Below are 11,204 nucleotides of genomic sequence, written 5' to 3' on the forward strand. Positions count from 1 at the left end.
GAAGAAAGCTGCGTTTCATTAACCAATATACCATTAAAAAATAAATTAAGAAAAGAAAAAGAAGAAGAGAAAGAAAGAAAGAAAGAAGAGGAAAAGAGAAGAAGAAAGGAGGGAAGAAGGAAAAGGAAGAAGGAAGGAAGGAAGGAAGGAAGGAAGGAAGGAAGGAAGGAAGAAGAAGGAAGGAAGGAAGGGAAAAATGTGTGGCAAATCAATAAATAGAAAGTGGTGAAGGGATGCTGGCTTAATTTGAATAAACTTTGACTTTAGTCAAAAAAAAAAAAAAAAAAAAGCTGGGAATCCAGTCTCCAACCATCTAGTTCACATTCTGACTCTTCAGCTCGTGAGCTGTGTGATCTCAACAAAGTTCATTTCTCTGTACTTCAGTTCCCATATTTTTAAGCGAGGATAACAGTATCTAAATCATCAATTTGTCTGAAAGATTAAACTAGTGCACTAAAGCCTTTAGAACAGAGTCTGGCACAGAGTAAACACTCCATAAATGCCAGTACTTTAAAACTATGAAATCACCTGAGAAAAGTACAGACAAAGAAGGGGGCTGAAGCCTGAGCTCTGGGGCGCTGCAACATCTCCAAAGGCCTCCTTTCAGCTCAAGATTTTACCATAAACCTGCATGTCCTAAGCCTTCTCTAGGGCCCCCAAACCTCTGTATATAACTCATAATTGAAAACTGGATAATATAATACTTCCTTAAGCAACAATTATATGTTCTAAGTTCAGATTCATTTTTTTTTTCCTGACATATTTGTCTTGGGTATATTTTTATTTTTTATGCCTGTAGCACCTGGTCTTCCTAGGTGGTCTCCCATCCAAGTACTAAACAGGCCCAACCCTGCTTAGCTTCCAAGATCAGATACGATCAGGTTTGTTCAGGGTAGCATAGCCAAAGACTGTCTTGTGTATAGACAATACCATGTTTGGCATAGAGTTAAACATATACTCAGGTGTTCACCAACACTTACCTGTGGGTGTGTCACATAAATTAAAAAGAAAATCAAAATGTAATGCACTATGCTTTCTCTTATGAAAAAAAAAATACCTTCTACATGGAATGATGTGAATTATAAGATACCCTTAGCATCACCCCATTATCCAATTTCAAGCCCATCTTGGCAGAGGTAGTCACACTGGCCAAAGCAGTTACACTACCCATCATGCCATTTCTCCTCCTGACTTTTCAATCAGTATGCTTTTGTGCATAAACTTTTCTGTCTCTTCTTTCCTGGAGATTTGTCCAAATGCAAAAGTCTCTCATATCTGGCAACATGTCACACTTGGTCCCCCTGCCCCCAGTCTCCATAGTCCTAAAAGAATCTAAACACTAAAGCCAGAATATTCCTTAAAACAAACAAACAAACAATAGCATCAAAACTTAGGAAATGAGGGAAACGAAATGGGCATAACCCAAATACATATCCAGAGACTAATCTGGATAAACCACAGAAAATAATGCTGACCTACCAGGACTAGCTCTTGATGTGGCTTCACTCAAGTCTGAGCCTCATATCCTAAGATCTACCCCTAGCCCTCCAGGGACCAGCAACAGTGACAAATACATGGGAACTATGTAGGCGACTTGAATGTGGGCAGAACTGGGCACATGACACTGCTCCTAAATTGGCTTTCTTGCTCAAATCTAATCCTGGAATAGACAAAGGCAGCTAGATGTTACTTTACCAATACTTTTCAGCAAAGCTATTTCTAACTAATTCTAACCACTGATCTAGTTATGGGGTTTTTTTAAATGGTCCATCTGAAATATGATATAAAGTGGCCTCTGTTCATCTCCCATGATTCTGCCATCACTTTCTGTACAAACCTGTCAAAGCACAGACGTGGGGAAAAAATAGCAAAACAGAACTTTCATAACTGATATCCCTGATTAATTGGACATAAAAGAGTCCAGTAAAGATGTTGATCTTAAATCCCATTTTTCCATGCTCTCCCTAACCATGGAGCACTAAATATTCATTTAAAGTTCGGTTTTCTTCATCTCTAAGTCTCTGTATACAAATTCTAGTATTTACCAAGAAGCAGAAAGCCTTGATTCCCCTCCCACACTAGTACGCAATTTTCAAGGAAACTTGCATTTTGCCTGGACTTGATACCAGTATTAGGATCACTCTGATTTGTGTAGAAGCACTTTGGATTTAAGCACCTAGAATCCATCCATCCCTGACTCAAGTGGCAAGACCAGACTTTCAGAAAAAACTCCAGGCAGTCCTCACTAGTAAACATTAGGTGCTTTCTAATGCAGGGGATATTATGCTAAGTGGAGTTCCTGGCAAAAGTAAGTGTAATATACCACGACTAATAGGAAAAATAACTGACTGGGTCCTGCTCACTCACTAGAAAATATATCCCCGCACACTGAGTCTTCTTATCAGGGGTCATCTCAGCATCTAGAGCAAAAGCCAGAGTGATATATCAACAGCCAATTCCCAACAATAGTATGTGAATCAGGAGATATCCAACGCCCATATGCAAAAATAACTTTCCATCTAATTTTTTAACGTTACCCACTCATTGATTCTTTGAACACCTAATGTTAAGCACATTCACTGAAAAAAAGTAATAAGACAAAGTAACAGATGCTTGAAAGCACTAGCTTGGTGCTTTTTCCATAGCTGCTATTCAGTAAATGTTGAACACAACATAGAAGGAATATAGAAATATAGTAATACAGAGCTCTTTCTTGGAGACTAGTGTCTGATAGAACATCTCAGGACACTGACTCCAGTTAGCCTTGGAGCAGAGGAAGACTAGGGAGAAGGGGGAAAGAATATCCACAAATATCTAGATTCAAACTTATCCTTAGCTAAATTAACATCCAAGATCCCAAATTCACATCAAAGAAAAACAAAAGGCCATCAATATTGACACTTGCCTACACAAAGTAGGTTCCAGAACACTGACACAACCAGGGTTCCCAGCATAGTCTAATCATATGGCCCTTTATCATAAGAAGGCCATTTAAAAAGGTTTTTTTTCTTATCATATTTGTTTGGGGATCCTAAATTCCAGTTTAAACAAATGATTCCCATACTGCTAGAAAGGCCTTAATTGGGCTAGTCTGTTACTTTTAGTACAATCTTGCAAAGGCTAGATTCTTTTTAAGCCCTTAAAGCACTTGGGCAAAATTCTTTTGATGATAATTTTTTAAAAATTCATCTCCAGAGTTTACATATGTTCCATAATTATTCATGCTGATGGGGGGGAGAGGGGAGATAAACGTTTTATTTCCAAAAGGCTCCCTTCAGTCTGAAAGCTCTAATTGCCAACATATCTGATATTGACTTCCTGCATAAAACAAAATACAAAGAAACAAGTATAATCATAGATCTAAAAAGTGTGACTTTTATAAAAAACAGAGAAACCTCTGCTTACTTAGCCAGAAGAAGGGAAGGATGGGTACAGAAGGGATGATCTGTACATTCAGTGCAGTCATTGAGAACAAGACAATTTGTTCACTCTGTGAATATCTGTACATTAAGAGGAATGGGAAAACTGCAAAAGAAACACTAAAAGAAAACTTAGGCAAACTAGGAGATAATCTGTGATCAGCCTGGAAACCTCAGAAAATGTTTCTTAGAGAGGTTGTAAGATTTATTGCGAAAGATTTAAGGATATTTGGAGGTAAAGTGGGTTAAAATAATCAAAAGATTCTGCTATACTCGGAGATTACATCCAAGCATCAAAAGGATATCACAGTCCTATTTTTCTAAGCTTTTAACTATGTCAGAAAATCTAAATTGCTCCTTAATAAATTAGAAGAATGACAAATGCTCACCAAATATAAAAACAGTAAAAACTGTGTGAGTAAGCAATGAGCCAAAAATGCAACCAAACATCTCTGACACTTAAGAGAATTATGAAACTCTCTATTGAGATCCCCAGCTCTCAAAACTAACCTCAAGGGCATTCTCACAGGAACTCCTACCCAAAGATCGTTCTCTGGAGAAAACTCTGCATGGTTTTCCTTTCTGACCTATAACAAGAGGCTACAGATAAAATAAAACGGCTTTTAGGTGATGTCACATACAAAATGGGAGAAAAAAACCAAGGGACTTATCAGGCCATGAACTCTGTCTGGTCCTAGGGGATTACCTTCATTTAGAAGAACTAGAAAAACTGAGTTAAGAGATTTCTCCGACATCCAACTCCAGAAATTTCTAAAGAAATGGCAAAGGTGGAACTTCAACCCATATCTTGGACTCTAAATCACCTACACTTAGAGGTGACATTCCTCAGAGGTCCAAAACCCAAACTGAGTAATCCCAACACACTTAGAGGTGCTTGTGAGAATTTCACATATCAAGGTGGCAAGCTCTCCACTTAGAGGCTCTTAAAGGTAAAAATGGGTATAGAGAACTAAGGTTACACTTTGGTTTTGCATTTTTTTATCTTACAAAAAAAATAATAACGTTATCGCCTCTAAATTAATTAAAATAAAACTTCTCTAGTTGACAAACTTGATTTTTCTGCTAGTCAGCTGCCCTTTTTTGTGCAACTTTCTGCTACCTGACATTCCTTGGACTAAGAACCTAGTCATCAGAGCACTAACAAGTTCAGAGGAAAAGGCCTAGAGGTTGCACAAGGAAGAGCAAGAAATGCAGACTGTACACAAAGCACCAGACAATTCTAGTAAAATGGCTCCACCCACTGCCGCCCTTCCTGAGTGCATTATCTGCAAAGAATCAAAGGACTTGGCTATAAACTTGGGTATTCAATGGTCCTGTAAGATCCCTAGCTGTATATATGAACAACACAATTAACGAATAAGAAATATGGAGAGGTAGGAAGAGCTTTGCACACCTCAAATCCTGGCTTTCATATCTCTCCAAAGGCATCCTGTTGCTTCCCCACGACAAAAAGTAAAATAAATGTACATTTTTTATCATAACCGGTCTTATTATTAATAAAGATGATCTCAATTCATTTTCACCTTGCCAGTACCACATATTTTAATTTAGCATTTTTAAGAAACAAGAGAATGAATGTGAGGAGAAAAGGGCACCTCAGCTTAAATCATTATCTTTAGAACAGAGGCCCTGGTTTGGAGCTCAACTTTGTCACTTAGTAAAGGCTCTTTAAAAAAAAAAAAAAAATTGTGACATTGATCTAGGTCCCAGAAGTCCAAGCTAGAGTAAAAGGAAAAAAAACTTTCACCAAAGCATTGCGAAACATGTAGGGGAACATAAAGGACAAACCACCAGTTGTGTTGCTCCACATACACATACCATTTCAATGTTCGCCTGGTCACACCAGCTCTTTTCTGATCCCCAGTAGCCCTGTGGTCAGTGGTGACACTAGTTCTTACCAAGTTAACCAAGCTATCAAAGGGTAAAAGGGGCATGAATTTAAACACCCAGACATCTTGGCTACATTCACTTTTTTTTTTTTTTAACCTTCTAATTAAGAACTATACCTCACACATTACCTATGATGAACATGTCACATTCCTGAACACAGATGTCACATTTCTCTTCTAAAAAACATTGTTTTGCCTATCACGCCTTTTCTCAGAAATCTTTAAAAGCTGGACAATATGTATAGGATGAAGTTCCAGCTCCCGAGCCAGAATTCAAGCTGACCACCGTCTACTTCCATGGAAGCTCCCACTGCCTGTCATAGAAGGCAACTGCGGAAGCACAAGCTTTAGAATCAGACAACGGGGAGTGAGAACTCCAGCTCTACCACTTACTACTTGTTTGACTTTGAGCAGATTACTTATCTTTTCGATCTTCTCTCCTTAAAAGAAGAATTTCCTCCTTTTAGAAGAATAACCATGCCTACTTCACAACACTAGAAGATGAAAGAAAGAACACGGCTCTGGCACAGAGTAGATGCTCCGCAAGCATTCCTTTTCTCCCTAGCTCCAATCCAAATGGTCCACTTTCTCTTTTCTTGAAAACTCTCCCCGGCAACTCTCCACTAGTTTCAGAACCACATTTTGCTTCAAGGCCTAATTGAAATTCCTTCTCTTCTGTGAAGCCACCCTGGTTCATAATTGTTTTCTCCTCTGAGCTTCTATAACCTGAAATCGTTAGTCTTCTCTTAAATGCCATTCCTCTTTCCCCAGTGAGTCCACAAACTCAAGCGCTAAATTTTTACTATCAAGCCAATCGCAATATAAGTGTCCAATAAAAATTACTTTGAGGATAGAGCTGCCTCGAAGTTGTCTATCAAGGGTCCAGGAAGCCTTTTCTTCACTCCATGCATTCAACAGACTATGCTTAGCTCTTGCTTTGCACTGTCCTTAATTCAGCATGGAAGATAGACTATGAGCAACTTGTCTCTATCTTTGATTAGCTTTCTGGAACCTACACTACTTCTGATCTTTTAGAACCCCTACTTCTGAAAACTCCTATCAATGAAGGGATTCACCTTCTGAGAATATTACTTGGAGAAGTAATGCAATTTTGTGACCCTATCCTAAGATGGCGAGCTAAAGTATGTGCACATAAGAGATAGCTCAAAACAGTCCTGGAGATGGGATAATGACCTCTGCTCCCTTCCCCTCTGCTGTTCAAACAGCAGAAACACCTGCACACGATACAAGCAAGAACTAGAGCATCAAGATAAATTCTCTCACTCAGTGAAGAAGCTGTTATATTCATAATCAAGTAATATAAACCACGTTCATATAAAGATCCTAAGAAAATGCAATAATCTCTCTTTATAAGCACTTGAAAATGTTCAATCTCTTGAACTCTACTATATTACTAAATTCTTGGATAGGTAGCATAAACGTTGGCTAATGTATGTTTCTTTAGTCTTGGATTACTGAAAAAATATATGTCTTTAATACTAAGTACACTTCAGAAGGAGGGCAAAAAAGGAAAGACAATCATTCCCAATAAACACAGTTTAATTTGTTAAAGCGAAAGAGTACAAACTTAAATTTCCTTTGTTTGAGTTCTGTGTGTGTGCGCGCGCGTGTGTGCGTGTGCGTGCGTGCGTGTGTGTGTGTGTTTTCTTTAAGGAGCCTGCATACAAGCTATCACAGCTCCAGGTAAGAACTCAACAGCCGCTGCCCAGCAGCTTGGGCATGTCCAGGGGACAGGGCTTGCAGAGCCCACTCCCAGGGCCGCCCGGACTGCAGTCTATTCTTCGCCCACCACGGCTCTGCACTTCCCCAGACCCTCGTCTAGATGTTCCCCACCCCCAACCGCGCGGGCCCTAGCCAGCCGGAAAGCAGAGCCTGCCCCGACCCCCCGGAGGGAAGTCCCCTGCGGCCCGGGGGAGCTGCCCTGCTGCTTTGCTCCTCTGAGCTTTCAGAGGCCCCCTAGAGTCCGGGCGCCAGGATGCAAATGCTCAGAGCTGGAACACCGCCGGGGGCAGGGAATGGTGAGTAGCTGGGAAAATGGCTAGGACTGCATCCGCAGGCAGGGCGCCGCAGGGCGGGAACCAGCACCCCTCCGGCCCACCACCCGGCCCAGAGCGGGCAACCTCCCGGCTTGTGGGCGGGCAGGCAGGGAAAGCCAGGGCGGCAGCCGGATGCACTTACCTCTGCGCTCGCCAGCCAGGCTGGGCGCCCACCCTGATGCGGGCTTGCCTGGAGCTGTGCAGCCCGGAGGAGGAGCCGCCGCTCAAGGAGAGAGGGCGGGTGGCAGGCAGGCATCCGCACCCGGGGCTGCGGCCGGACTGGAGGGAGAGAGCAGGGAGGGAGCGGAGATTTGAGTTGAGGGGGCGTGGAGGAGGTGTGCCTCCACCCGAGACAGAGAGGGTGGGCTGCTGGAGCCTGGCGGACGGGTGTGCTCAGAGGCAACAAGAAAACCGCGCTGAGAGTGCGCGAGGGGCGGAGCGGGGCAGGGTCGGGGGGAGCGAGATACAGGGATAAGGAAGATGGGGGTGGAGGGGCAGGATGAGGAGTTGGCCCTCACACTGAACGGTCCTCACTTCGGCACCCATCCGACGAAGAATTGTCTAGGTCTAGAGCAAAGCACAAGGGGGTCTAAAACTTTGTCATTTTCTCATACACACGTGACCCCCTCTGCAGTCCAGATGGTTTCAATCACTGGAGGAAAAAAGCGGCTCTCCTGGTATGCATGAAAAGCCAGAGCTGGGAGAGTCTGGGAAAAGCTGCCTGGACAGCCTGCCTGCCTTCAAACAAACTGATGAGATCTTTCCGTTCTCCCAGCCCTCAGCCTGGGGGAGCCCTGCAAACCACCCCCCCCACCCCCCGCAAAAAACCATTAGAAGGTACATATGGTACTGCAGCAGTAGCAGAGGCACTCTGAAAGCACTGGGGTTCCAAGGAGTCTGCTCTGAACCGAAAGTTCAAGGGCATTCTGAGAATTTGTTTTAATTCTTCATTAGCTTGCAAAACCAAAAACTAGGAAAGGATGTCGTTAAATAATAAGCAATAGAATACCTACTAGTAGTGAGAATCTGTGGTTTATTAGTGGAATTCTGAAAGAAATTTTTAATCACCTAAAATTTAAACCCATATGTATTTAGTGGGATATTAGGAAGCCATGTAACCCAATTTCTCCTCCCATAAATCACTATAAACAGAACTTTCTACTGAAATGCACAAAATTGACTTTCACAAACCTAGTTACATTTTGAAGGAACAAATGTGTATGAATGAACATAAACAGCTCTAAGGCCAAGACATGTTTCAAAGCCCAAGCCAATAAAATTGTCACATATCCTAGGAAGGTATTTATTCAGCTGCAAGGCAAGCATCGAAAATAATGAGTTTAAAATCTATCCTGTAAATAATTTAACTTGTTCATGATCGAACAGAAATAGTGGCAAGAACCAAACTGATAGTCTATCGTTCTTTTGCCAAAAAAAAAAAGGATACTAACATGAATTACTAGTATTAACTCTTTATCTCAATAATATTGATGCCAGAGGATATGTTTGGCCTTTCTAGAAGAAGGCTTTATAAAAAAGTGTGACACAGTCTGTGTGTGAAAAATAATTCCATTCTTAGTAAAGCGAATTGGTCTACATTAGGAAAACCCACGATTTCAGTTGTAATCGAGGCACACTGGAAAACACAGGAGACAACTTGAAACTAGAGAAATCAGAACAACTTTTACCTCAAATTCAAAATCCAGCACTGAGTTTCAACTCTAGTACACTGAAGTGTTTAAACCCTTTAGAAGACGTAGACCATATTTGGATGGATTTAGCCATTTCCAATCTGTTCCAATCTCAAATTAGGGTGGTTCTACCCTCCATATGCAACAAGAGGACTCAGTATAAGAACCCTTAGAGGACAGGAGCCACAGAATTCAACAATGCTCCAGGCAAAGTCCACCTGCAGCTCCCTAAGCTCTGTAAGGAAGTTCTTAAGTCTCCCACTTCCAAAACTATTAAAATTTGTACTATTAAAGTCCTGTTTTTCTTGTGAGTGACATCTGTAAAGAAAGCTAACTCAACAGAAAGCGTCAAGATTTTCCTCAAACCCAGGACAGTAATGGTTTTTATTTCTGGCAGCTACTGCTGCTGCCTCTTACGTGTGCAATGCAAGAGGGCAATAATAAGATACAAAAAGAGTTGTTCTTTTTGTTTGCCAATTCCATTGCAAATTATGCATGGAACTTTTTTAATGACTAAGAAAAGCCTTAATTAGACCTGCTCTTGCAGAAAGAAAATTAACATCCCTTGTTCTCTAAATAGAGTCTTGAGTCTAAACTCCACTAATATCAGTATTAATCTTAATACTAGCCAAAGATTTATTAGAGGCACTGACATCTGAAATGTTTTTAAAGCTACTTTAAATGGTGCTAATTTAATAATTTGCATTAACCTAATGTCCACAAGATTTTGCAAAGAAAAGCCAACCATGTATGAAGTGCTACAGGAGATTAAGATCTGTGGAGACCGAGACCAGGTCTATCTTGTTAATAATCACGTCCTACGTGCCCAGCACAGTGCCCAGCATAAATAAGTGCACAATAAATATATGCCGTCTGAGTAAATGAAAGATAAATAAAAACACTCTCCACAATACTGTGGAGGCATGTAACTTGTAAACAACAGGATGAACTAACAGCTTTCGGAAGGATACCAGCAACAAAAAAGAGGAAGGGGTAATTAGCATTAGCTGGCTTTGGACTTTGGTCACAATACATATTCAGAAATGTGCAGAGATTGCTGCAAATAAGAAGTGCTTTTATGAAGAATTTGATGTATTTAGTGCCGAATTTAGAGATCTTAGAGATACACTTTCCCATGTTCCCGTTATTCAGTCCCCTCAACACGGAGCCAACAGAAGATTTGAGCATAAACATCCTGGCTCTAATTTGGATAGTATGAAACTGTTCCTTTCATCCTCTCTCATACATCTCCTCCACTCCCAAGCTATTTCCTCTGTACTGTCTTCTGTCAGTCTATGAAAGTTTCCTAATCTTTAGAAGCAGTAGCTTTGGTTCTCTTTGTGTGGAGAAGTACAAAACACTCTGATTACATGGTTATATTCCATACAGATGCCTGGCAACACATCTTATAGCTAAGGATCTGTTTAATATTTTAACTGTGAGGGACTTATAATTCAACTATTTTGGTATATACCAAAATAGCACTTGACATCACAGAGATGGGCTTTACTTCCTTTTGCTATTTTAAATCCTGCACTTCAGCATGGTGAGTAGTTTGGGTTTTCTGGTTCATGGATTTTGCTTTGGCATGTTTTTTTTCCTTTGAGGAACAAAGAGGTTAAGATTTTCGAGGAAGTCTTTCAGGTTTTTGTAGGTCTAGTACTCTGAAGCAATTATTTCTTCCTAAGTACTCTACCTATAATATTAGTTGTGGTCATTAAAGGGGCTTATTATGTCTCACAAGCCAAATAACAAGCTTTCTCTAAGGCAGGCAACTGGGAAACATGGTTGGCCCAGATGACCTTTAAGTTTTCCAGTCATGCTTTTCCACATATCATTTCTTTTTTTTATTTTTTATTTTTAATGAAAATAGTACGTTTTGTTTAAACAACTAAACATAAATTCTAAAGGCTGAAATTGTCCTAAAACCTTTTTTAAATAAAATAATTATCACTAATTTACAACTTCAACAAGTGCTATTTAATCCAATCCTGTTTTCCATTATCCCCGGATTTGAGTAGAACCTCATTTCTACAGCACCCCATATTCGCCCTTGAAGTTTTTCTATAAGTTTAAGACTGTGAGCTGGTTTTGACATAAAATGCCTCTGATCTATAATCTCCAGGA

General features: G+C 40.6%; 1 protein-coding gene and 1 pseudogene across 6 annotated transcripts in view; both read right to left on the reverse strand.

Annotated features, from left to right (window-relative positions):
• DENND2B (DENN domain containing 2B) overlaps positions 1-7,784 on the reverse strand; it is a 136,678-nt gene extending 128,894 nt beyond the window's left edge. For 2 of the 6 annotated variants that reach the window (XM_039863515.1, XM_039863521.1), the window contains exon 1: positions 7,529-7,665. The gene's annotated coding sequence lies outside the window, so the exon portion shown is untranslated. Of the gene's footprint in view, positions 1-7,528 lie in introns of all 6 variants that reach the window. The other 4 variants (XM_039863516.1, XM_039863520.1, XM_039863522.1 and 1 more) reach the window with 4 other exon arrangements.
• Positions 791-909, reverse strand: LOC120603279 (uncharacterized; annotated as a pseudogene).
• Positions 7,785-11,204: the final 3,420 nt, after the last annotated feature.

This window comes from Pteropus medius, unplaced genomic scaffold, assembly GCF_902729225.1.
Source record: "Pteropus medius unplaced genomic scaffold, Ma_sr-lr_union100, whole genome shotgun sequence".
Classification (NCBI taxonomy): Eukaryota; Metazoa; Chordata; class Mammalia; order Chiroptera; family Pteropodidae; genus Pteropus; species Pteropus medius.